The sequence below is a fragment of the Alligator mississippiensis genome, chromosome 2, assembly GCF_030867095.1.
Source record: "Alligator mississippiensis isolate rAllMis1 chromosome 2, rAllMis1, whole genome shotgun sequence".
Classification (NCBI taxonomy): Eukaryota; Metazoa; Chordata; order Crocodylia; family Alligatoridae; genus Alligator; species Alligator mississippiensis.
This window is the reverse complement of record NC_081825.1, coordinates 93,698,235-93,725,498: the sequence shown is the minus strand read 5'-3', so window position 1 is coordinate 93,725,498 and position 27,264 is coordinate 93,698,235. Positions and strand designations below refer to the sequence as shown.

Below are 27,264 nucleotides of genomic sequence, written 5' to 3'. Positions count from 1 at the left end.
CTAGTCCATCCACCTGCTCAAGGCAGGATCATCCCAGCCTAAATCATCTCAGAAGGCAGGGTAGATTTGCATTTATAAACTAAATAAACAAGAGTTGTACAACACAATTTGTTCCCAATCAGCCGTCTACACACACACTACTGTGCAGTAGCTACAGCATGGTTAATCTACTACCTGTATCTACAGGTACTAGCCAACCACTCAGTAGACTAATTTACTGCACAGTAAATGTAGACGGTGACATTTTACATCACTTTACAGGCAACCCCCACTTAACGCGGTTTCAGTTAGCGCTGTTTCGCTATAGCGCTCATTTAGAATTGATACCCGATTCTGCTGAGTGCTCATCCAGTTTTGCTATAGCACTCAGTGGAATCAGAGTTTCAGCAGACAGATGGGCAGGGAGAAGCAGCAGCAGCGAGTGGGGGGTGAGTGAGTGGCAGTGAGTGGGCGGGCAGGCATGAGGACCCAGGGCGGGACAGGAGAAGCATGGGCCCAGGCTGGCACATGGTGCTGGAGTGGGCAAAGGGGGTGGGGTGGTAGAGACAAGCGGCTGCAAAAAAAGGGGAGGAGCGCAGGGCCCAAGCATGGTCGGGGGGCAGGAGCATGGGGCCTGCAATGGTGTGTGGGGCCTGTGCCAGGGCCAGTGGAAGCCCGCACCCAGAGCAGGGTGGCAGGAGCACTGGTGCCTGGGCTGAAGCGGGAAGGAGAGTGGGGAGAAGCTGCAGTGACAGAGGTGAGTAGTGTGGGGTTCGCACTGGTGCCCGGGGCCAGGGCCGGCAGGGGCCTGTGCCCAAAGTGGGGTAGCAGGAGTGCAGGGCAGGAGTGCCTGGCAGCAGGGGCTAGTGCCCAGAGCAGGGTGGCAATGGTGCCAGTGCCTGGGCTGGCAAGTAGTGCTGGAGAGGCCGACGGGCAGGTAAGAGGGCTAGGGAGAGGCGGCAGCAGTAAGAAGCAGTGAGGGGAGGCTGGGTATGAGCGTGGGACCCGCGCCAGTGCCCAGGGCCAGGACCGGCAGAGGCCCAGAGCAGGGCAGCAGGAGCACAGGCCTGGGCTGGTTCATAGGGCTGGAGCACCGGCAGGCAGGTGGGGGAGTGGGGCAGGTAGTAACCAATTAATCTCTATTTACATTCATTTTTATGGGGAAATGGGTTTCACTTAATGCTCAGTTTTTCTGGAACCAATTAAGAGCGCTAAGCGGGGGTTGCCTGTACTGTGCAGGAGATTAGTCTAGAGCACAGTAAAGCATCTTGTATAGATGTGTTCACTGAGGTGTTGTCTTGTTTTGCTACATTGTTACCTTATATTCAGCTTTTGGTCCCCTGTGACCCTCAGGTCCTTCTCTGAAGCACTGTAGCCTAGCTAATCATTCCCCTGTCCGTATTTATGCATGCAATTATTCCATCTCAACTCCAGGACTCTGCAGTTATCCATATTGGATTTTATGTGATTGATTGTGGAGCATTTCTTCACTCTACTCAGGTCATTCTGGATCCTCGCCCAACCCTCTAAAGTGTCTGCAACTTCAACCAACTTGCAACTTTCCTAAGCATGCATTAAATTTCCTCATCCAAAACATCAATGCAGATGTGAAACAATCTAAATCCCGACAGACCCCTGGACACCCTACTTGACAACTTTTTCCTTCCTTGATGAGCAAAATGACCCAACCATTTAGTTATGTATCCACATTATAGTACGTTAATATGGTCTGTATTCCTTACTTTATTAAAGAGAATGTCATGGAAGACAAGTGTCAAAAGGATTGCCAAAGTCAAGTATATCACATCTACTGCTCTTCCCCCATCTACAGAGCCTGTCACTTTAGAAGAAAATTAGTTTGGGCAGGCACTGAAAGAGTTTTGCATGGAACCTTTTAATTGATGAAGATATAAGACCCAATCCTATGAAAACACATATGCGTACCTAAAGGTATGCGAGTAATAATTTTAGCATCTGGGAATATTTTGTTCAATGCTTTCCCAAATGCAAGCACAGGGGTGACTGGTGCAGAGACTGCTGACATCCTAGTTTCTTAAAAATATGTCTTGCTGATTACTAAAAGCTCTTTATCTGCCCTTCAACAAAATCTGCTAGAAACTACGTAATAAGCTTTCAAGTAGAACCCATCAGTGTTCAATTAGTATTTTAAATTAGTCTATCACAAACTAACATATTTCTCAAAGAAGAAGATAGTTACAAATAAAATAATGTATTTTCCTATTGGATTTATTTTATCAAGCATTTTTTTCCATCTCAAACATACCATCTACTCTAAATGAACATAGGAAACATAGTCACTGAACCAGAACCAAAGCTAGCAAACTAATTTATCTTTCCAAACCTCAAGTGACAGTTCTATGGAGGAGATACACCACAGTACATTTGCAAATAGAATGAGTTTGTGAACTTCATGGATGCTAAACTCATTCACATTCCAGTATGAATTATTTTTGTTTAGTTATAGAGATTTCTGCACAAATGACCAAGTTTGTCTCTACTGAATTCAACAACCCGTTAAAAGTATAATATCAGTATATGCATCAACAGGTTAATTTTCTGTTATAATTTTAGAGCCTTTTCTGTAGCTATGTCTTATAAAATGACCTAAATTCTGCTCATATTTGTACTTATTAGCACACTAAAGCAAATGGAATTGGTTTGATAAAATTCATAAGCTGGCTGGACACTAGGAACCAAGGATTTAATACTAATACTGGTTTTACAGAACATTATAATCTACCTGACTTCTGAATTCTTTCCTCACATGAAAGGTGAGAATGACCCTCCTTCCTTTTGACAGACCTTCGTCTCCCAGTAATCAGCTTCTTGTCTTCTGCTAATTGTTTGTCTGCTACTTCTGACAATTTCTCTCTTTCCCCTCTTAGAACTATGGTATACTTGGCTTGTACTGGTCAGACCTGATGAAGAACGTCTTGCATTCAAAAGCTTGTTTAACTTTATCCTATCTCTATAGTTGGTCCAATAAAAGGTATCACCTTATGAAATCCTGCCTCTTGTTTTTTTGTTTTTTGGGTTTTTTTCATGTTTATAGTTAAGCTGTCCCAGTTAGGGTATTGTATGGAACTTAGAAAAGAGTTTTGATTTAATTTGCGTATTGTAGAGGATCAAAAGAAATGAGTATAAATATAATTAGGAGAGGAATTATGATAAGTAGCATTTAAGATGATTCTTTCTGACAATGAGATTATGGAGCATTCAACACATTGTTGAAAGTTAAAGGATCTGTATTTAATAGTCAAAACTGCACCGGACAAAACATGAAAAAATAAATTGTGTGGAACAATTCTGTACAGACCAAGTGACTGAAGTGGCTGATCTAACAGATCTTTGCCATTTTAACCTTGCATGAAATGGTTGCTTCCTTCATTTGTCATTTGTTTATAAAGTCTCCCTTAGATGAAGTAGGTTAATGGTTTGAAAATGATGTTTCTCAAATGGATGGCTATGCACCACTGCCCTTAGAACAAACTGACCCTTTCTAAATTTAGGCACAAGCAGCTGAGGGGAACTTTAAAAAAAAGAATATAATTTCCTTTCTGTGGAATGTTTATTTTTAAAAGATTCATTATTTAGGAGCTGTATACTTTTGCTACTGGTATGCATTAATGCCTGGAGGTGTTGGATAGACTTGTATTTTTTTTATGTTTCTATGTGTACTCTAAGTATGGCTTTAGTCATCTTTATTTTAAAAATCCATTAATTTGTTATAAGATTTTACAGCTACTTGCTCTTTTATGATTAAAATTAATTCCTTTAAGTTTTAGCTTTCACATGTGAAATGTGGTAAAAAAAAATTTTTTTAATATATCTTTGGAGGTAGATTGTTCCTTTTAGTAACAAGCCACATAAAGGGATAGTGCAGAGACTCACCACCTCTGGGAGGTCTGTGGGAAGCTTTTTTGTTTTGAGGAAGCAGAGAGACACCTATTCTTACCCTTTCTTGTAGCATAGAGTTTATTGCACATGTGTACAAAGTGTCCACAGGCAGATCCAAGCATTTGAAGAGGAAGGTAGGAGCAGTGACCAGCCCTGCAGGAGTGACTGAGCCTGCTCCTGGCATGCTTCCTCTGATCCCAATCTCTCCATCCCCTCACTGGTTTGGGCAGACCAAACCACAAGTGAAGCAGCCAGGGGCCTTGTTGAAGTCCCTGAAGCAGATAAGAATCTTCTCCAATGCTCAGCATCCTGCACTTAGTGACACCTCTCCTCCCCTGCCCTCCCTCTCTACTTATGCCTCTGGCCATAGGAAAGGGAGACTTGCCTACCATTGCCACTGTCCTAGTTGCTCCTGCCTCATGCCAGCTGGGGCTGTAGGGAACTTCTACATGGGAAGCCAAGCTTGGCCAGGGACAGCACTGGTGGCGGGTGAGTTTGCCTACACTGAACCTGTTCCCAGACTGGTAGGGAACACCCAAGAAAGCCAAGCAGGGAGGGGAACCATGGCTGCCACTGCCCCTGTCCCCAGCTGAGCCCAGCACCCTGCACAGCCCAGCTGGAGTGGGGCAAGAACATCTCTGGAGCTCTCCCAGCCCTTAGGTTAGCCAAGAACAGTGGCAGGTTTGGGACAGGGAGAAAGTAGAAAGGTAAGGGAGAATAGAGGAGGGGACATGCCACTGAGCATGAGGGGGAAGGGAGTGGGAGGGAATTCTTACTTGATTCAGGGACTTTAAAATAAAGTCCCTGACTGCTGCTTCTGTGGCACAATCTAAAAGGGGGTACGACCATGCCACTGCACCCTCTCTGGATCCACCATTGAAGGTGGCTGAAGGTAAGTCCACATCTCTGTTTTTTTCTGTCAGGAGTGGAAAGAGCAGGCTTGATGATCTCTGACAGAATTCAGTTTGGATCTTATATCCAAGGGCAAATGAATTGTGTTGACCATATATGCATACTAAGCCCATATAGTTCCTACTAATAAAAGAACCAGGTAAAATCTGGTTCTCAGTAAATCATTACAGATCATTGACTCCTTTATTTAGCTTCCACTTCACGGGTTGACAAAACTGGAATTATATCCAAAATGTGACAATATTTTAATTATGGGAGCTGGTGATTTCATGGAAATAAGTGAACTTGTGAGTACTTGTAAATACATGTATTTACAAGAACTATCCTCCTGCAGCATTTATTATTTTCCTGTAATCTAATAGGGCTGCATGTGTAGATGCCGAGATGTTTACTGTGAGACCTAATTAGTCAGTTCTGCAGTAAATGTCTCACATAGACACACCCTGTGGCTGTCTGGCATTATAGGGCACAAAAACTGGCCAGTGTTACATCTGCCACCGTAACCAGCAACACTGAAGATAGAGGGAGTCTTTCAAATTCCCTCAAAAGTCACCATATCACTTCACTGTAGTCAATTAGTTGTTTCCACCACAACCTTATAGCCCATCACATTTTGAATGAGCTGCAGACATAAAACCATACACTACATAAAACAATTTTAGCAACTTCCAGTGCACGGATTATCATCACAGCATCTGTCAGAGATTACTAGCTGTAATCTAGCTATACTACCCAGATAATAAGAAGGGAAGCTGGTTATTTTGCAGCACTAATGTGACCTTCAAATGACAAAATCACATCAAGGTCAACACCTATGTTATCCATGGCAATGGCAAAAAAGAAGGAAAATTAATTAAAGCATATGGGTTAAATGGAGTGCGCAAGCTGTATTTAACCCATTCTTAGAAAGTCTTATACATATAACTGTGTAGCATGGTAAGACATTCTCATTACTATGAACTCTGTGATAATATTTAGATAAGAGTAAATGATACAAACCAATAGCATTTCAACTGTAACTTGAAAATTATACTCCATTGGAGTGGCTTGGAAAAAAATACTATAAAGTTAGCAGTTATCTACCAGAAAATGTTATTTTTTTCTCCTAAGTACAGGAACGGTAAAAAGGAATATTTTTTCCTATGCACATTTCCAAACAACTCATTCATGAACGCAACTCTACCTCTCTTCAGAGGAGTCAGGGAATGTAAGAAGTCCCAATATACCTCAATATGAGCTACTGGCAATACTGAAGTCTGTACCAGTCAGAGGGAGAGAGTAGGTGCAGCCAGCCTGACATTCTTTCATGTATAGGGTCAGAGAGTGGGTAGAATCAAGCCACCTCATAGTAGGACAAATCTGTATCAAAAAGGTGCTAAAATAAACTACTTCCCACTGAAGCAAAGGAACAACAGAGGGAGATTGTGTCCCACAGTCACAATTCAGTTGCAGGCCTGTTTCTGCAGCAGAATAGCTACATGATTTCCCTTACTCAGACTGGGTTCTAAGGTCACAGTTCAACCCTATATGAACAAGGACAATTTTAGTAGTAGCCACAAAGAATTTACTAATGCTGGAAAATAGTACAAACAAAATATTGAGCAGTTGGAAAAAAGAAGCGGATGATACTTCTGGATCTATTTTAAAACATATTTTACATACAGCTATTTTAGTATATGAGTAAAAAGCAGAGGTATATCTCTATTCCAAATGGAAAACAAACCTCAAATGAAATATGATGAGCGCAATTTGTGGGGCAAACCAGGCAGAAACTGGGCCCAAAGCCAACCTAGGCAAACATGGAAGGATCATGCCAGTATATTAGCAAGGATGGCAGCGCCTATACCCTCTCCCCATCAACTGTTATGGGCATGACCAGGACTTTCCCATTGATATGCTACTGCCATCATCTCACCTTGGGACTGCTGGCATTCACTATAATGTAGAGTAACCTTCAGGCAAGCTGCTGGATTTTCCTCTCATAAACTTTCCATCCTCAGTAACTTACAATGCATAATAGACTGCAGTAAACCCATCAAGGAGCCATTTGCATGCAGCTGAAGAACAGGTGGAAGAACAAATGTCAGAGCAAGTAAAGCAGTTGGCCTGACTAGGAAAATGCTTAGGCAATGCTTACAGGGGTAGGTGTACAATATGTATGGACTGGGATCTGGACAGTCTCTGATGCAGGCCTGTTGATAGGCCAGGATATATTTTATATACCATCACCATCTCAGTCTTATAGGGAACATGCAAAATGGGCATTTTTAAGATCTGCTGCTTATGAAATCTGGGCTCAAAGATCTGAACTAAGACAAGTAATTAATAATTATTTTTTTAATCATGTCCTATATGACTCTAGGTCAAGCTGGCATTCCTGATTCAAAACATCAACAGTTCCAGTATACAGTTTACAGAATAAAACAATTGCAGTGCTTACTGAAAACACTCTTCTCACAAATAGAACAAGTAAAATATTTTTTTAGAATGTTTCTCCTGCATTCTGAAACACTAGTCCCATATTTGCTATATGCTGGAAAAGCTTATTAATAAGTCTGTGAACTAAGAAACCAAATTTAAAGAGACCAGAGTAGACTAGAATCATAAAATCATAGAAGCAATTTCACTGTGGTTTATTTATTTATTTATTTTACAATATAGAAGGTTAAACTAAACTGTAAGACAGTTAATCAAAAACACTATTCATTTTACAAAAGCATTTTATGATACCATACCTATGGGGCTAACCTACCTAACCCAACTGAAAAATACGTAGTATTCAGGGCCATTCGCACACTCTGATAATGCTGCCTATGATGTCAACTTTCTTCAGTGGAAAGAACAGCTAACTAAGTGACAACCAATCCCTCTAGTCACCCAAACATCTGAACAGAAAAGTATGAACAGCATCCACTGTACTGAATCAATCCTTAAATCAGGACTGTCCAACTGGTGGCCCCTGGGCCACATACAGTCCATGATGGGTTAATCTGTGGCCCCCCAAACTCTCCCTAACTGTGGCTTCCCTCATTGCTCTGGCTGATGCTGCAACCAGGGTTTTCAGGCTCCCCTTCCCTTCTCTGCAGTGATGGTGGGATGGGGATGGAGAGGAAAAGAGAGCAGCTGCTCACCCACAAAAAGCCAGGGGAGCTTGCAGCCAGGGAAGTGAGAGGGGCCCATGGCCCCTGCTGGTGCAGCCCTATGGTGTGCAGCCACCAGCCACTAAGAAGTTAGGCAGGCCTGTGCTAAATAGTAGAGATATATTTGGAGGGGCTCCCAGCTCTCTATGGCTGCTTCTGAATATTTTGTAAACTAAATCTTGAAAAGCAGATGTCTCAGTGGAGCCTACGGTTCTGTTATAGTCTAATTCTGTGAGTCTAGGGACAACATTCTTACCTTTTAGTGTACTGGTGAGAAATATAAATTGGCAAATATGAACGTGTATGTGTTTTTGGTTTATGCTGTGTGCTGACCTCCAGTGTGAGCTGTATGATTTGAACATGACATAAGGAAATATAACAAACTGACATCCCACCTACTTGGGATATGTTTACCCTGATGAGCTGCCACCCTAGGATGGTTTCTGGGAAACCAAAGTCCAGTTAACTCACATGGTAGGGTCAGCCAGAAAGTAATACCTCCTAAATTTTGTCTCCTAAGTAAGGCACCAACAGCAGTAAGAAAATTTTAGTCCAAGCACTTGTACCTGTTACTCCAGTTCTTGAGGTTCAATTGAGATACAACATATTGCAGCACAGCAGCAGTTGCATAAAATGCCTGATGAACATGACATGCCTACAAAACAGAGAGGGGTAGTTCAGTTCCTTACTGCAGAAGGCTTATTGATATTCAAGCACATCTAAAGAAAGTGTATGGGGACTTGGCTGTTGATGTCAGTGCCATCAGGCACTTAAGAACGGTGTGAAAAGCACTAAGAAGGAAGAAACCAACCTTCAGCCTTCAACCAACAAGCCATGCAGTAATTGCCCTGCCACACCCGTGACACCCAACAACACTAGACAGGTGAATGGACTCATTCAGATGACCATATCACTAATGAACTGTGCTCAAAAGTAGGGACATCATCAGAACGAAATAGGAGGCATTACATTTTTAGGTTAACAGCATCAAAAGAAACTTCAGAAACTTGTTGACACTTTATTTCCTTAGTTCACCCACATATCTACTCAGTTTGAGGCAGTGACATACCTGTGTTAATTGTAACCCTTCAGCATGAACAAAGCAGATATTTAAGAGCCACAGTTAACAGTTTCAAGGGTGATTACTCTTATCTTTTTAATTGGAGTGGTTGGGATGTATGAAAGTCATCAGGAATGTCATCCCTGTACTATCAAACAATAGACTGCCCTTTGTAATGACACAAAAATGGACGGCCGAAGTTCCTGGCAACTAACTACTGAGAATTCTGTTTCACCTTCTAGTCCTGATCTTTCTTACTTTTCTCCTTTTCCTTTAAGTCTTTCTTATGGTGCTATTATTTATTAGGTTGCTTTGTTTTTTTCTCTCCCCCCACTCCCTCTCCTTGGGTCTTTGTAAAGAGGTTACTACTGCAAGAAAGTATAGCTTTCTCATGCTGGTTCTGTCCTGTGCATCAGTAGCCATGTCTACATGTGCCGAGGACTGTGCAGTGGTTACTCCTCAGTTATTTAGTACTTGCATAAGCAGTACTGTGCAGACTGTAGAGTAACCAACCTGCATTACTATGCAGTACGGTCACTGCATGGTTTTTGCCCTATGCTACTGCACAGTACCAACAAACTACTGTGCAGTAGCTTGTTACTACTGCGCAGTATTGTCCTCACATGATTAGTGCCCGGCAACACTACTGCATGGTAGCAACAAGCTACCATGCAGTAGCTCATTGATACTGTGCCTTTGCATCTTGTGTAGATGTATCCAGTATCCTGGACAATCTGATGTGGCCAACATTTTTTTTGCTTAAACCTGATTAATAGCTTATGGTTTATCACCGTTGTACATATTTTGAAAACATAAAGAATTTTGTGAAGAATTTTTTTCTCTTTGGAATCTTCCATGTAGAGAAAAAGAGGAGAAGAGCTGAAATGTACAGTAGTTTCTACTCTTAAAAAAAAACTGGCACTCTGTCCCCTTTCTTCTCTCTGTCTTGCCTGGGTATAAATGGTAGCTCTGACTACACTGCAGTTTTGAAAGTAACTGCAAAACCTGTTTACATTCTACAAAGTATTCTACTATCATAATCCAAGGGCAGTCAAGGAAATTAGAAATAATATCTGTCTGATGAAAATGAGACAGTGGCATATGCCATCTGCATACTGATTATGCCACAGTTCAAATGAATTCACTAGCTCCTTTAGCAGCCTCATCTATATATTGAAGAGGTATATAAGAAAACAGAACTGTAGAATTCCTCTGGACAGACAAGCTTCTGGCCAATAATCTTGTGACCATTCAGATTACTTCTGCTCTTGTTTTAATAGAACTTCTCTCAGTTGCATTTCCATAGGGGCAGCCACAGATACTAGCAAACTGGGGAGAACAAGAGCACAGACATTTCTTGTCATTGACCATTCATATTTGGTAGAGGGTTGAGACACATTATTGGCAAAGCTACAATGAAAGATTCACCCCAAAAGCCAATGTATATATAAGGCCTCAGAGGTGAAATGAGAAAACTTCTGAAGTGACAGAATTATTTCCTCCCTTATTGTTCACGCCCTTTATTCTTCTTCTCTGACACTGTTTTTAACCATAATTCATTCTTGTGGTGCCATTTTTACTGTCTCATATTTCTTCTCCTAGTTCCACTTTTTCAGAACTCGCTTCCTTTCTCTCTTCTTTAGCCTGGCTCCTGTCACTGCATTACCCTCATTTCAGAATCTTTTCTTTTTCTCTTCTTAGTACCATATCTAATGCTTCAAAATAGAGACTGTATGACATCTAATAAATACCATAATGGTTACTTTGTATGATTTCATATACAGAATATGCTGAGGAGAGTACTCAGGTAGTACAATGGAAAGGTCTCCACAACAAAAGGAATGTCAGACTCATTACAGGACAATATATGCTGCCAACATGAGTTCTTTGTAATTAAAAGCAATTGTAGAATAAAGGGAAAATGGCACATGTTCATGCCTGAAAATACGTATTCTTGCAGGGATGTGTGCCTTTTTAAAAATTACTTTAGAATTTTCTAGAATAAGTGTAACAGATGCCAAGATCTCAAAGCATACATTAAGACAAATCAAAGGATTATGCCTAATTTACAAAAAAACCAAAAAACAAAAACAACAAACACACAGTAAATTGACTGGTGATGCTCCCCAATAGTCAAGTCTAGATTAGAGCGTGTGTAGTTGTTTAGAGTTCCACATTTCACACATACACAACATCTATTACTGTTCAAATGGGGAACCATGGTGATGCATCAGGCTTCAAATAGTGGACCCAGGTGGCTATCCCCCATTGCCAGATTGCAGGAGATGTTCTGTTGGGGCTGCAGGCAAAATGTTCCTTTGCCTACTCTCTCCTTGCTCTTCCACACCTATGCTCTACTTAGTGCATGCCTTGCATAGTAGTAGACAAGAAATGAGGCTCTAAGAGGCTGTGATACTACAAAAAGGCATCAGCTGATATTATTACTTCAAGGAAAGGGTGGGTGTTGAGGATATTTTGAATCCACGCTAAGGAAAAGAGAAATGAGGAAAGAAAAATGAGAAACTTTAGCAGGAAAGAAAAGGGAAGTTCCCTGTGGATCCAATGCTGGTACAAACTCATACTCATCCATACAGGTCTCACTGCTATCAATTGTCCTACAGAAGAAAATAGAACTTATTGCATCTATAGTATCTACTCATGGGAGGAAGGGTTTTCTCATTAGGGACTCTTGTATTTGTACATTTTATCATTGTTTTTCTACACTATGGACACTACATTGGATTTCTAGTATTTAATAAATACTATTCTGACTCAAATATGAAGTTAGACTAGCTAACTTTGTTCAAATGATAGTTCCTCAGCATTTGTTAAACCTAACGATACACTGTGCTTGAAGTCTCCTCATGCTTTCTCTCTTCAGTTTCAAAGCAAAAACTAATTCATTCCTTGCAGTCCTATAATATGTCAGAATAGCTAGTTCATTCAGGCATTTCCAACATTCACTATCCTTTTTTTAATGGAATATTTTGTTGATTTTAATACTTTTGCTTCCAGTGGGTGTATTTACATGTGCATTAATGTGCTGTTGCTACTGCACATTAAATTTAGTACCTCTAATGTAAGGTACTAACTAAATGCCCAGTAGCCGGTGTCACTGCACCATAGAAAAGGTGCACAGTCTTTTTGTGATGTTAATGCACAGTAGAATAATTTGGCAGTGTATTAGCATGGCGTTTGCTGTGACACACTAATGCACATTATAATTGGTTGACTGCACATTAAGCATCTTGTGTAGACATGCCAATTGAGTAGCATTTTATTCCTCAAGAAGTTCCATTGACATTAACCCAATCTAAACCAATGTATCAGAATTCACATCTAAGTGCTAAAATGTTCTGGTCCAAAAGCAAATATTGAGAATATGAAATATCAGCCTTTTCATAATGTCTATGAGCATCTTACATTGATTTTAATGGGAGTAAGACTAACATTTTTAATTCTATAAATCAGGGTGATTGCAAAATTGAGGACAGTTTAATATTATTTCAAATAACATTCTGATTTTCTGAATGAAAAAGATTAAGTCCTGTGTTTCATTTTCTTTTGACATTGAAAGATTTTTTTGGACTAGAATCTATTTAGCTTCTCATATTTTCCCACAAAATGTAGAGTGGATCCAGATGTTTGTATAACAACATCCAAAAGAAAAGTTGTTTTGTGACATTGTTCAAGGATGTTTTCATAAGTGAATGTCATAATAGGAAATTGAGAGATTATGTATTCAGGAAGTCAAATCTTATTTATTTGTACTATGAACGCATCCAAAGTCCTGAAGAAAGATGGGAGCTGCATTCTTTTAGGCAAGATACAAATACAGAGTTTCCATCCCAAAGAGAAAATGAAATAGGTCAAAGGTAGTTATGAAATTGTATTTAAGTGAGAAGAACTGAGATACTAGTTGGGATATGCAATATTTATTATGTTCCAGGGCTATAGGTTGTAGCTGAGTTGGTCTAAGGACATAGGTAGATAAGGCTTTTTAGGTAAATCTGGTATCTTTTATTAGACCAACTAAAATAGTTGGAAAAAATTCTTCTTTGCAAGCTTTTGGGAACAACCCCCTGTGTCATCTGAGGAAGTGTCTGCAATTGGCCTGTGCTCTTCCTGGATGGAATAGAATAGAAGCCAGAGGCCAGTATGCATATGAGAATGCCGGTCAGTAAAAATGCAAATTGAGGCAGTCAATGGGTGAGAAACAGGTGGTAGGTGGTTCTGGGAAGATAGCATTTAACAAGCACTGAACTTCACCAGCCTCATCACCACAAGCAAACTACCTATGGCCCAAAATACACTAAAAGGATCCAGACCATGCCAGGACAAGACATGTAAAACCTACCAACATATCTCCACCATCCCCACAATAACTACACCTCACAACAGAATTGTCATCTTTCCTGGATCTTACACCTGCACCTCCAGAAATGTAATATCTCATCCAATGCACTAAATGCCCTAATGAAGAACATGTAGGAGAAACCAAACAACAATTGCATACCAGAATGAACGCACACCAAAAATCTACCAAGGACAAGAATACCCAATTACCCGTGGGGGCACATTTCTCACAAGACAACCACTCTCTGTCCAATCTCTCAGTTCTAATCCTCACAGTGAATTTAAAAAACACCTTTCACAGATGAGCCTATGAACTTCACTTCATCAACCTACTGGATACAAAAAATCATGGACTAAATATAGACATTGGATTTATGGCACATTATAACCTGCCTGACATCTGACCCAGGTGCCTCTGTAGTATTTACCAGCTATATTCTTAACACCAGGTCTACATTCCCCTTTCCAACCCCCTCCACCTGTTTCTTACCCATTGACTGCCTCAATTTGTATTTTCACTCACTGGCATTCTCACATGTATTCTGGTCTCTGGCTTCTATTCTATTCCAGCCAGGAAGAGCAAAGGCTCTGCAGACACTTCCTCAGCCTGACAATGGGAATTTGTACCTGAAACCTTGCAAAGAAGAATTGTTCCAACTATTTTGGTCTAATAAAAGATATCAGACTTACCCAAAGAACCTTGTCTGCCTATATTTATTATGTGAAATCTTATAGTGATCTCTAGTGTTCAATTATTCTTGATCGGCGAATAAACTGACAAGTTAAATTATGAATGACATATATATAATTTCTTCATCCAAAGTTAAAAGATATAATTAGAAACCTATAAGATGACGTTGGGAATTTGCACAGGAAGTGTTTATTCTATTACTCAGAATGATATACATTTTTTCAGTACTGAGGAATCTAGGAGTAAATTCATTTTCCCAAAAAGCAAACTATTTTTCAACGTAAGTGGGAGGTAAAAAATATAGAAATTGTAAAATTATAAAAGCCTTAGTCTGCCTGTCTGTCCATACCACTTTATTTGCACACACTGATTGGTTGTCTGAAACAACCAATCAGAGTGTTCCAAGAGTGTTCCAGACAGGCAGCGGTGGCATGGTGGAGTGCTGCCATGACCGCGGGGATGGAGCAGCTGGCTTCGCACCCTGGCCTTTCTCCCTGCAGGCAGCGGTGATGGGGTGCTGGCCAAAGGGGATGGAGAGGACAGAGGGCCCCCACTCCTGGGAGATGACGGTGGCATGGGGTGGTGGGCAGCAGCAGTCCATTCCCGCCTGTCCCTCCACCCCCACTGTCATTCTTGATGGGCAATTAGCTAGTATGTCTAGAAGTACAATGCTGTTTAAACACAAGTTTACCATCCATTTTTTAACACTACTTGTGTTTAACACCAGCTATAAAAAGCATGTTAAATGAATGAATGAGTCAATAAAGGATCAAATATCTGCATGGTAACTTTTACCCAAAAAGACACCAACATGGCTTATAATCTTTATTGACCATTGTACATACAGGAATCATTTTACTTACCATGGAGTGAAACACAACAACATGACAAAGGTTTTTGAGCAACTGATTCTGGATGGGAAGTGAAGAATGCCCTAACAACTGAAAAAAAAAGGAGGAAGTTTGAGAGTTTGTATTCATCTAAAAATAAATTTTCCAAATGGGAATGCATATGCTATCTGTAAAATTACCAAGACATAGTTTCTTAAGGAAAAGAAATGTGTCCTTATGTTACCTGCTGCTTCCTAAATAGTACTAGCCAACTTTGTTCAGTTCTGAAAAGACATTAAAAAAGATGCAAAGACTGAAAGAAACCATTTACTTTTTTATTTAAAATGAATAAGCTGGGTAAGAATGCCACTCAGAATTGCAGGAGGACGTTGTGCAGGAAGTAAAATAGCAGGTACTACCTCGTAAAATCAGTGTACGTTCATGACTGCTAAAGGAAAGAACTGTCTTTGTTATGGTAAATTGCCACAAGTATTTTAAACGATAAAAGTATATCTGTAGATGTACAGAGGTGCTTTCAGAAAGGCCCATGGCAAGTCTAGGCAACATTGCATGGGGCAGCAGTTTAACAAGGAATCTTTAGAAAGAATTTCCCTTGATTTGATAAGCCTTGTGTTCCTGGGACATGCATGCATAGTTGTAAAGAAATTGTATGAAGAAGTAGGGAATCAATGCATTTATTTTCCATTTAAACAAAAATCACTTCACTAGTGCTAACTGAGGGGGAGGAGACTCTTTTTGCAAAGAAAGTTATTTTGCAAAAATATTTCGACTTCATTCCTGAAAAAAATATACTAGTTTTGCTTCACATGCCCACTGGAAGCACAATATTATAGCATTGGAAGAGAATTAAGGAGTAAAAATCTGACAGAAGAATATAAAGAAGGATACACATTTTACCAAATGTGCCATTTTGAAATGCAGTGCATCCCAACAAAATAATAACAGTTTCATGGAAATATATCTGGGTCCATAATCTGTCTTTCATAGTTATTGTAATTTCTCACTTTGTAAAGTCTAATTCTAACAGTAAGGTCCTTGGACCAGGTCACTGACATTTTCTTGTAGAATGTCTTGGGCAACTAGATCAGTGGTTTTTAACCAGGGTGCCATGGCACTTCATTAGCCCTGTCAAATATGCAAATAATTACACATGATTGACAAGATAAACCCAGAGATTTCAAATAGAAATTCATAGCGTCAAAAACATTCTGACCTGCTATGGTCTTTCTGAGTTTTTTGCAACAGAAGCAGTTTTTATTTAATTATTATTGTTCCATAGTCTGAAAAACAGTGAAAACTAAGAGCTAGTATTTTCCAAAGGTGTGCTTTGAGTCTAATGAGGGGTGCCTAACAAAGGTTAAGAACCACTGACTTAGATGTATAAATAATAATTGCATGCACACATATTCAAAAGAAATATCAAGTTGCTCAATAAGTTAGGAAATGCAACAATTAAGTTGACAGAGAATTAATTGTGCCAAGTCCCCAGGCTTCCAAGTTCTCACTTCTGGTCTGAAGCCACCATGGTCTGCAGATGCTGGGAACACTTGCTCACCTCTTAGAGGATGCTCAGTGCACATGCAATCTTCAGAGTCTTTAGCTACTAACTTATAACTAATTATAGGCGAGTCAAGATTTTTCAAAGATTTATAACTTGGCTGAATTTTTATGGACTCTCAAAGGAACAGGAAAAGATATATCTCTGACACCAGGGTGATCTTTCTAGCCAAATTCCAAGTGTCCGCTCAGAGCCTAGAGCCAACACAGCTTCTCAACAACATGGTCAGAATTGTCTGTGAAAGGAGAACAATGCATTATTTCTCATCTTTGGAACCACATTCACTGAAATGTTCCCAAAAGTTTCAGCTTGAGACAGACACTTAGCATTGTTGAGCTCAGCCTGACAGGCTAGCATTTGTCAGATGAGTAAAACCAGGTCTTACCATGTGAACAGATGGCTCTCTCTGAACAGAATCATTCCCAAACCCTGGTGTCCTCTTCAGGGTCCCCTCTGTTTAACAGCAACATGCAAGAGCATCGCTCCAGGGGAACATTATTAAATGACTATACCGTGCTTCTTGCTCTGCCCTGCAGCCCTAACTAAATGTCACTTGTAAGTCATGCCTGAGAAATGACTTGTGTGTAACAACAGTCAACAGCCCTGGTGCCTGGAGTCCAGGTGTTGTAACAAGTTTTATCAAGTCATATCTTTTATAGGACCAGCTGCACGGTTGGGATTGGTTGTGGTTGACTTGTAGGGCTCTGGGTGTTTAGGCGGAGAGACCCAAGACCTTTCCTTAACCCCTGGCCTGTCTGGGGCTGCCTTTTTCAGACTCAGGGCACCCTCCAGCAGACTTCAGGCCACCCTCAGACAATGCCAGCTCTTCAGTTTCCCAATGCAGAGTCTCCCAATGCCAGAAGAAGGGTGTCTGTGCCTGAAAGCTTGCAAAGAACTTTTTGCCAACTATTTAGTTGGTCTAATAAAATTTACCCAAAGAGCCTTGCCTGCCTATGTCCCAAGACCAACACGGCTACAACCAACAGCCCTGCGGCTCTTAGTTTAATTCAGGTTTCTCCTGACTGTGGACCACACCACAGCCATCCTGCTGCTGCAACAACCCAGCCAGGCCAGGGCAGGGTGGAGTGCTTTTGGATTCAATCTGGGACAAACTCCTTGTTGGGTTGAGGTTGTTATTTCTACTTTATGAGCTAGAATTCAAAATGCATTACTCCTGTATGGCCTAGCAGTTGCTTTTTTAAATCAGCTGAATGTATAAACTATAATATATAAATCAGCTAAAAGTATAAACTAGACTATATAAATGTATATGAATGCCTCATGAATAAATGAATATATAAATGAATGAATACATAAAAAAATAAATGAATGTATAAACTACAATATATAAATTAGCTGAACCTATAAACTGTAATATATAATGTATAACATATATAATATCTATAATATATAAATCAGCTGAATCTATAAACCAGGGGTTTTCAACCTTTTTGAATCAGTGTACCCCAGCAGCTGGATGCGGAGCAACGGGGAAGGTGCGCGGCCAGACACAGAGCCGTGGCAGCTGCCACATGTGAGCTTCCCCCACATCTGGCTGGGTGGGCGGCCCTTGCATGGAGGTGCGGGATGGTGCGTGGCATTGCTCCATCCCCACCTGCTCCACGTACCCCCTAGGGCTTTCTCAAGTACCCCTGGGGGTATGTATACCCCCAGCTGATAACCCCTGGTATAAACTATAACATATAATATATATTATATATATTATATACATATTGTATAATGTATATCTATAATACATAAATCAGCGGAATGTCTAAACTATAATATATAATATATATAATATCTATGTATATAATATCTAAATCAGTTAAATGTATATAATATATAAATCAGCTGTAATATAAAGATATAATATATAAATCAGTTGAATGTGTAAACTATAATATATATCATATCTGTAATATAAATATATACTATATAAATCAGCTGAATGTATAAATTGTCATATATGGATATATATGAATGATGCCTCTTCAGCCTGACCAAGGGTATATCTACCTGCAAGCTTGCAAAGAAGTGTCCAACTAGTTGAGTTGTTCTAATAAAAGATACCGGCTTTACCCCAAGCCCCTCTCCCCTGTTTGCCGACACCCCCCAGGCACTTGCCAAGCTGGTCTGTGCTATCGGGGGAGGCAGCACAGACCTCCCCTCCCCAGGGGCCGGAGCTGGCTGAGGGCTGCAGCCGGGCCGGGGGCCGCCCGCTGATTGGGCACAGGGCGCGGCGCTGTGTCCCCCTCCCGGGGCGGGGCGGGGCCGCCCAAAGAGACGCGCTGGCTCCGGAGCGCGCTGGCGGCGGAGCCGCGGGCTGCAGGTGCGTGCGCTGCGGGCGGGAGGCAGAGGGGACCCAGCTGCGAGCGGGCGGGTCCGAGGTGAGGCCGCGCCGGGCGCTAGGGACCCTGGACAGCGCTGGGAGGCATCCAGCGAGCGCCCCTCGCCCCGGCCGGGAGGTGAGGGAGCGGCGGGCTGGCCCGCGAGGCGGGGGCGGCCGACTGCAGCCCGGCCCGGGCAAGCCTCTGCGGGAAGCGGCGGTGCGGAGCCGCCCTGCCCTGCCCTGCGCGCCTGGGGTGCGGGGCTCTGCGTCCCGGGCCGCTTCCAGAGGAGCTCGGGGCCGGGCTCCGGCCGGGCTCTGTGAAGCGGCGTCCCGGCAGCTAGAGCTGTATAGGTGTGTGCACCGAGAGAGAGAGAGAGAGAGAGAGAGAGAGAGATGCCCAAAGATCGATCTATACATACATATCACTGCAGGGGTGTTGCTTCGGGAGAGTCGCATCTGTATCCTTTCATCTCACATCTGTCCATAATGTTTTGAGTGCAATGATGTGTGTGTATATATATATATATATATATATTAGAAATTATATAATATATGATCTTCCTGAAGCAACATCCTTGAAGTTATATATATCCTGTCACTTCAGGAAAATCATACCCATATCCCCACATCTGTCTGTAACACTGTAACATCTGAAGTGCAATAACATATATATATATAGCTGCAGTGTTGTTGCTTCAAAAGAATTGTGTGTGTGTATGTTGATACACAGACACACACACACACACGTGTGTGTGTATATATATATTCCCCCTGAAGCATCATCAGTATATATTATTTCACTTAAAAAGTTACACGCAGACATTAGATGCAGGGATGTATATAGATATATCCCTGCATCTATATATCTATATCTATATGATTTTCCTGAATTGACAGGATATATATAACTGCTGGGATGCTGCTTCAGGAAACTCATAGATATATATATATTTACAGACACACGCACAATTCTCTCTCACATATGATTGTCCTGAAGAAATAACCCTGCTTTAGGAAAATTTTATATATATATATATATACACACAGACACACACAGTTTTCCTGAAGAAACATCCCTGCAGTTGTGTGTGTGTGTGTGTGTGTGTGTGTGTATATATATACACACGAAGTGTTTTTATATATATATATAAAATAAAGTATGCTGTGAAATGAGGTGAGAGGCATCTTGCATCTGTCCATAATGTATGAAGTGCAATGATATATATAGATATGTGTGTGTGTGTGTGTGTGTGTGTGTGTGTGTGTGTGTATGTATGTATATATATATATATATATATATATATAAAACTTTCCTGAAGCCACACACACACGCGCGCGCGTGCGCTTCAGGAAAATCTTATATATATCATTGCACTTCAAAAATTATAAACCAACGTGAAATGCTTCCCACCTTCTCATTTCACAGCACACTTCGTTTTGCAGTACTCTTATTTCTGTACTCAGGCTTTTCAGTTGCAGGGCATTGTGAAGAATACCTGATGCCCAAGAAATTGTTTTATAATCGTTAGTATTGAAACTTTTTACTACTTCATCTGACTGTCTCAGCCCCACTGTTGTTTTTTTTTTAAATTTAAAACGATGTTTCTGTACATGATAATATACCCGTAGTCTCTTTGTTGAGTTGATGTAGTTATTTCTATGTTATTAGCTATAATTCAAAATACATTACTCCTGTATGGCCTAGTAGTTGCTTTTATAAAATCAGCTGAATGTATAAACTCTTAACGTGCTTGAAAAAGCTTGTCTCTGATACAAGGGAGTAGTTTTACACGTCTTCTGTACTTTGCCAAACTGATCTATTACTGCTTCTAAAATGGCTGTATTTCAGAAGTGTATGCTTAATCTGAGTATGTGGTGAAATGGCTTTCTGTTTTCCATGCATGAAATAACAGGGAAAAAAGCCTTAACCAGACATGCAGCATTAATAGAAATGGGAACTGAGGTTCACATAGTTAGTCAGTGATGCTGTACAGTGGTTGCATGATGTTCTCATTGTACTACAGGTTACTTTGTGCTGGTATGTTAGTCTAAGGAGAATTAATAAGACTTTAGACAATTATTGTAATTTTAAGAGCAAAGAACATTTTTGTTTATGTAGACTTTTCATTTTGTAGTACGTCATAGAATAAATTAATAAGAATTTTTTCGTAAGCAAAGGTAATAAAACAGGATTTGGATGTTAAATCAGTTTCACTAGTTAGCGTACTACATGTTTTCAGTACTGTAGCTATAAATGGCCTCTTCCTGCAGTTCCTAGGCAAAACCTGCATTAACATGTTAGGTGTTTTCTCTTAGTTAGGATTCATTGATCCGCCTCCAGTTTGCAGAAAATACAATCAAGGGAACATGCAAATTAAACTAAGCAAAAGAGACTACTTTTTGTTATCTTTTCAGGGCTGGGCACAGTTATGAATAATACAGGACACAGATTTCAGTAACATAGTAACAAATGTTTCTCCTTGAAACATTAAAAGGCTAAATGATTATGTTCAAATTATAGAATCATAGAAAGTCAGGGTTGGAAGGGACCTCAGGAGGTCATCTAGTCCAGCCCCCTGCTCAAAGCAGGACCATCCCCAACTAGGTCATCCCAGCCAAGGGGGATGTAAATACACTTATAGGAAATACACCTTACTGTACAGCAGTACTTAACTCAGCCTGTGCCTCTTCAGGACTCTGCATAGGGCTTCAGATACTATAGTTCTAATAAACATGCTCTTTACTCTGACAATAACAACAGTACTGGGGATATATGATGGAGAGTGCTGATCAACTGGATGTATGACTGGGGAACTATTACGGTATACTTTGTCAAGATGAGAAAGCATTTGGTGAAATCTCTTATGTACTGACAGAAAGGAGAGGCAAGGAGGAACAGGATGGGAGACAGCTGTAAAATTCCTATATTGATACAACTTTCTGATATTTATCTTGTGGCATTGTGTCATACTGCAACTGTTATGAATGAATGCAAGATCATGAGCAAATATCACAAAACAAGCATGCTGTGTAGTGATTATTTTATATTGCTTTTTTCCTTAAATGATTAATTGCGTCCTGTCTCTTTTGCCATTCGTTTAACTATTGTCTGCCTCTGCATTTAAAATATCCAGATAAGTTTTTGACCAAAAAAAAGTTTAAACCAAAATGGTTATGTCCTGTTGGTAATAAAGACGGAACATATTTCTGTCCTATTTAGAATAATATATATTAAATAAGGTAAGTTTATTAAATATTTCTTAAATTATTAAAGACTTTAGCCAATCTTTGTCAATTTGTTTCCAAACAAATGCTGTATTGAAATTCAGCCTTAAGTAACCATACATGATAAATGCAGTATTGAGTAGTCTTAATATAGCACAAAGGCAACCAAAACCTTGTCAAGCAATGGAGTAAGAGATGAGATATTATGCTGTCTCAACATACATGCGCCATGTATTTGAAATACTGCAATAAGAAGTGTAAAATCAAGTAAACCACAACCTAGTAAAATATTGTGTATTCACTATTTTCTTAAAAATAAGATTTTAGAGTTATAACTGTAAATAATTTAATAAGCATTTTAAGTGAAAGAAATGTATTTGTTTTCAACTCAAAACTGAAGTACTGGTAGATATATCCTTGGCAGGATTTTGCATATTTTGTAGACATTCAGCCTACTTATCTGTACACAAGTAAATTTCTTAATAACTTGTCTTTAGAGCTTCAAAATGGAATACTACAAGGCATTAGAATATTTCAAATGTGTTACTGGAAACTATAATATATGTTTTAAGGAATTTTACAATGCTGAAGATTTAGGTATCATAATGCATTTTAGCAGTTGAGAATTGAGTTATGCAATGCTGTCATTAACACTTCTCTGTTACAATTAGTCATACATTCTGTTCTGCCTTCTCTTTTAAAAATATTTTTGTCTACATGCTTAGGGAAATTTAGTACATTTATTCAGTTGTCTGAATAAATGTAGTTTTACACAAGCAGAATTTTAAATTAAGACAAAAACCAGATACTTAATGTAACATTTAAATATTTCCTCTGAAAGATATTAAGTACCCTTACACATGGGTGTAAAATGTACAGTTTTAGTGGGTGATAAATGGGCTATCTGTACAAAAAGTTGAGAATCACAAATATTATTAGGAAAACATGATATTTTGGAAGTTTTTAATATAGTTTAAAAAACATCCCTGTCCAGGACACAATTTAAGGGTATGTTTAACTTGAAAATCCCATGAGACTTAATCACATGCTCAAATACTTTCCTGATTTGGGGCTAAAACCCTAACGCCACTGGTAGTTTTGCCTTAGTAAGAGCGAGCAAATTTGCTGGATGTAGCATTCTGTATAATTACTGTAAGTTCTTGCTTATTGTTTCTCCTTCTATCAAGCAATTGAAGAGATCGTTATTACCTCTAATGAAACCTTTTACTTGTTACACAGGTACTATTACTGATAAAACAATATCCATTTCTCCTATGTTGTGCTCCCACTATTCTAATGATGCCATTATTAGATATAATGCTAGTGTTCCTTAGCTGTTCTTGGCTTCTCAATTATTTCATGTAATTTATATTACATACTCTGTAATATAAATTCAGCAAGTGTTCTTATAAATGTCCAGTTTGGAGGGGGCCTTGGTTTTATTTTAATTTTCTAATAATGCTTTCCATGTGGTTGATCAAGCTGACACCCACAACTTAAATAGACTTAGTTACACATTGTACTGCTCAAATGTTGATTGGTGTTAGTGCTAGCTTGAGTTTGGAGAAGCCACACTTTAAGGCTAAAAAACTTCTTTAACTATGCCCGACCTGCCCAGCTGTGGCTTGTCACTAGAGGGCTGATGAGTAGGGACCTGGCTAGGAGCTACAGATGTGTTGCCGTTACAGGGCTGATGAGCCAAGACAGGCTTTTATCCCTGCTCTAGATGGGGGTGCAGGGAGCAGGAACATGTAGCTAGGAGGCAGATAGTTAATGGGATGGGTATGGGTAATGAAATAGGAGGTGGAAAGGAAAAAGGGATGGGAAAAAGGTGGTGGAATGAAGGAAGTCAGCACTGAACAATAAAGTAAAAGAATTAAAAAAAATAAATTTAAAGAAAGTGTCATGTTTTAATACATTGGGATTTGGGATTGGGGTGTGGGAAGTACAGGTCATGCTTTCTGGGGCGGCTGGGAGGTGGGAACGGTAAGGGAAGACACTTTTGGGGAGTTACTGCCCCTGCCTCAGGAAGGAAGCCCCAGCTCATAGGGACTTGATCCAGCCCCCTACCTTGTTCCCCCTATCCTCTAGACCCTACTCCTGAACCCATCCATGCCCTGCAACGTGGCTAGCTGATATGTGATTTGCAGGCTGTTTATACGCAGTTGAACCCCTGGGGTTGGGAAGGTCATGCCCCCAGTTGGAAAGGAAGTTGTCTTGATGCTAGAACTGCCCCCTAGGCAGTAAAGTTCTGGGGGTGGAAATTTTGCCCATATAGAACAGGAGGGATGCTGGATGGACTGCAATGTGGGTGGCTCATCCATGAGGAGTTGCCACACATTAATGGAACACAAGCTGGGTAACACGCATCAGAGATCAACCTGCCTTCGAGTGGCATAACTGTAAGCTGCCTGAAGTGTGCTTAAAACTAATTTGAGGTGTTAATGTGTTGATGTTTCAGGGCTTAAGATCTCCAGGAGCCACCTAAAAGAAATGTGTAACAAGGCCCTACTTTTTATTCCTTGAGGGAAGTGAGTTCTACTGAAGTAAATTACTTTACAGCATCATATTCTAGGTCAATGTGTTTCTATTAAGGGGTAATTTCACATCAGAGTAGAAGGCCTTCACTTCATCCCTATTTCAAACTTGGGCTTTAAAGCTGCCTATACACATGCTGGTTTGCATACTAATTACAATGTGTCAGAGCAGACTCAATTAATCGAGACTACTCTGCATTCTAATTAGAATGCTCCAGCGTGGCCTCGCCATCACATGTACAAGCCCCCACAGATTTAAATATGGCCATGGGGGCACTTTATCTAAACCTCGTCGAATTAAATGGCCTTTTTTAAACCTGCAGGGGCCTAATATATGTGACGGTGAGGCATTTTAATTAGAGCAGCTCTCCAGCAACTGCTCTAATTAAAATGCCTCCCAGGGCCCCCTCCCCTGCCCTCAAGAACATGTATAGGCAGCCTAAGTGTTTTGCACAGGCCCTCTGCACTTGAACAAATTTCACCTTACATGAACATTTATGCAGAATGATATCCAAAAGCTGAACTTGCTTGAATTTACTCTTACCACTATTTAAATACATTGTTAAGGCCTCTATGCATGTTTCCTTAAGTAGCATCTATTCCACATCTAAGAATATTACTTCCTTCATTGTTTGTCTTTAAGGACTTTTTGACAATTGAAATCTTGTTTCCAAAAAGCTAGGGTCACTGCCTTATTGTTTTTGTACTCTGCCTGTCCATTGGACATTGAACCTAATTATATCGCTTTTACTGAGTGACTCAGCTACAGTCCATTTGTGAATTATCTTTTATGCATTACTAAAGACTAAGACATGAATAGACTCCCCTCTTGTGTGTTCTAGAGCTAGGTGTTTCAAGAAACAATTACTTAAAGTGTTGAGAAACTGTTTCATTCAATTTGTCTCATTATGCCACTTGACCATTTTGTGTGGGGAGGTTTATATAATTATATCATATTGCTAGATTTTTATGCTTCTTTGATATTTCTCCACAGTGATTTCTTTTCTTTTGATCTAAAGGCTTCTAATATAGCCCACTGTAAGTACATTTTTATAATAGAATGGATATAAAAGATATGGCCTATGGCCCACGGGGCCACATCATCTGGCCCCTGGTGCTGGTCCTGGGTCCCAAATTGACTCATACGCTAGAGCAGGGCTGGACTAGCCCCAGTCACAGGGCCTAGAGCATGCGCCCCATGCCGTGGCCACTCCAGGGCCTACATTGCACATGGCACCCATGCAGGGCCAGTCTAGGGCTGCCACCACATGCCAAAGCCAGTGCCTGTTGCACAAGCTCCGGTCAGTCCAGGACAATGCCACATGCAGCACCTACTCTGACCAGTCTGGGACACAAGCCACACATGGCACCTGACCCAGCCAGACCAGGGCAGGAGCCATAGGCAGCGAAGATCCTGGAGTGGTGGCACAAGAAGTGCAGTCATGGACTGGCCACATGGTGCTGGATCCCCCACTTACCTGGTCCAGTGCTTGCTCTAGCCGGTCTGGGACTGTGCCACACAGGATGCCCACTGAAGCTGGTCCTGCATGGCACACAGTGTCTGCCCCAAACCAGCTGCAGCAGGCACCATGTACAGCTTGCATCCTGGAATGGCCTGATCAGGCATCATGGATGCTGGACCCAGCATGGAGTTGGGGTGGGGTATAGTATAGGCTTGATTCGGCCCACAGGGCTGGCCCTATGCTGTTCGTCTGCCCTGTGGACCGGTCCTGTGCCACTCATATGGCCTGTGGGTCCAGATATGTTTGAGATACCTGCAATAGGATATTTGTATCCACTTAGGTCCAGTTAATTGGCCCTCCTGACTGAGAATTTTTATCTCAGTAGATTTGGTGGAATCTTTCAGTGTAGCAACACTCACCATTCTTATCAATATAGTATATCTTTCTTGTTCACTTTATATCTAGGTATTACAGTATCTCACTGGATTTTGTCATTCCCCTGATTTTCTGTCATGCCTGTTTTGTGAAGGTCAGTAGATCATTCTGGTTCTCCTATTTCCCTTGTAAACTGCTTGCAAAGCATACAGGCATTTATATTTTTTATTCTTAACTTTTTTTAAAAAAAATTCAGAGCTCTTTTATTGTGGTGATTTATTTGTGTTACATTAACACCCAAACACTACAGTTGTCCTTGGGACCCATTTGTGCCAGAAGGATGTAAAGAGTGAGGGTAGGTAGATTAGGGGCATGGGGGTGGAGGGACAGCAGGGGTAGCAGTATTTAAGTTCACATAGGGCACATCTACACGTGCAGCCAATGCACAGCAATAAACTTGGGCACATATTGCACTGGAGTTTATTGTTCCTGCGCCCAGGACCATAGAATGTTGAGCCGGGTCAGAGCTGCCCTGGCTGACAAGTACTAACCTGCAGCGGAGTTAATTAGTTTACTCGGTTCTAACACCACTGCACATGCAGACACTGAGGCATTTACTGTGGAGTTAATTAGGCAACTCCACAGTAAACATCTTGTGTAGACTCACCCATAGTTAGATTTCAAGCACTGCGAATAACCTTATAGTTCTGAATTATTTTAAGAGTTTTTAAAATGAATAAGCAAAATCATCAGTCTCTGGTTGCCCCCATCCTGGGCCACACTAATAGACTCATCTTTTATAGATGTTACAGGAGATGAGACGCTAGAGCCTGGATGTGACTGAGGAGAGGTTACTGACCATATGTA

The 27,264-nt window shown here is 40.7% G+C and overlaps 1 protein-coding gene across 3 annotated transcripts in view; it reads left to right on the top strand.

The window, feature by feature from the left end:
- Positions 1–18,732: 18,732 nt before the first annotated feature.
- Positions 18,733–27,264, top strand: part of GUCY1A1 (guanylate cyclase 1 soluble subunit alpha 1) — a 65,293-nt gene continuing 56,761 nt past the window's right edge. Inside the window, exon 1 of one of the 3 annotated variants that reach the window (XM_019481462.2) lies at positions 18,733–18,797. The gene's annotated coding sequence lies outside the window, so the exon portion shown is untranslated. Of the gene's footprint in view, positions 18,934–27,264 lie in introns of all 3 variants that reach the window. The other 2 variants (XM_019481463.2, XM_019481466.2) reach the window with 2 other exon arrangements.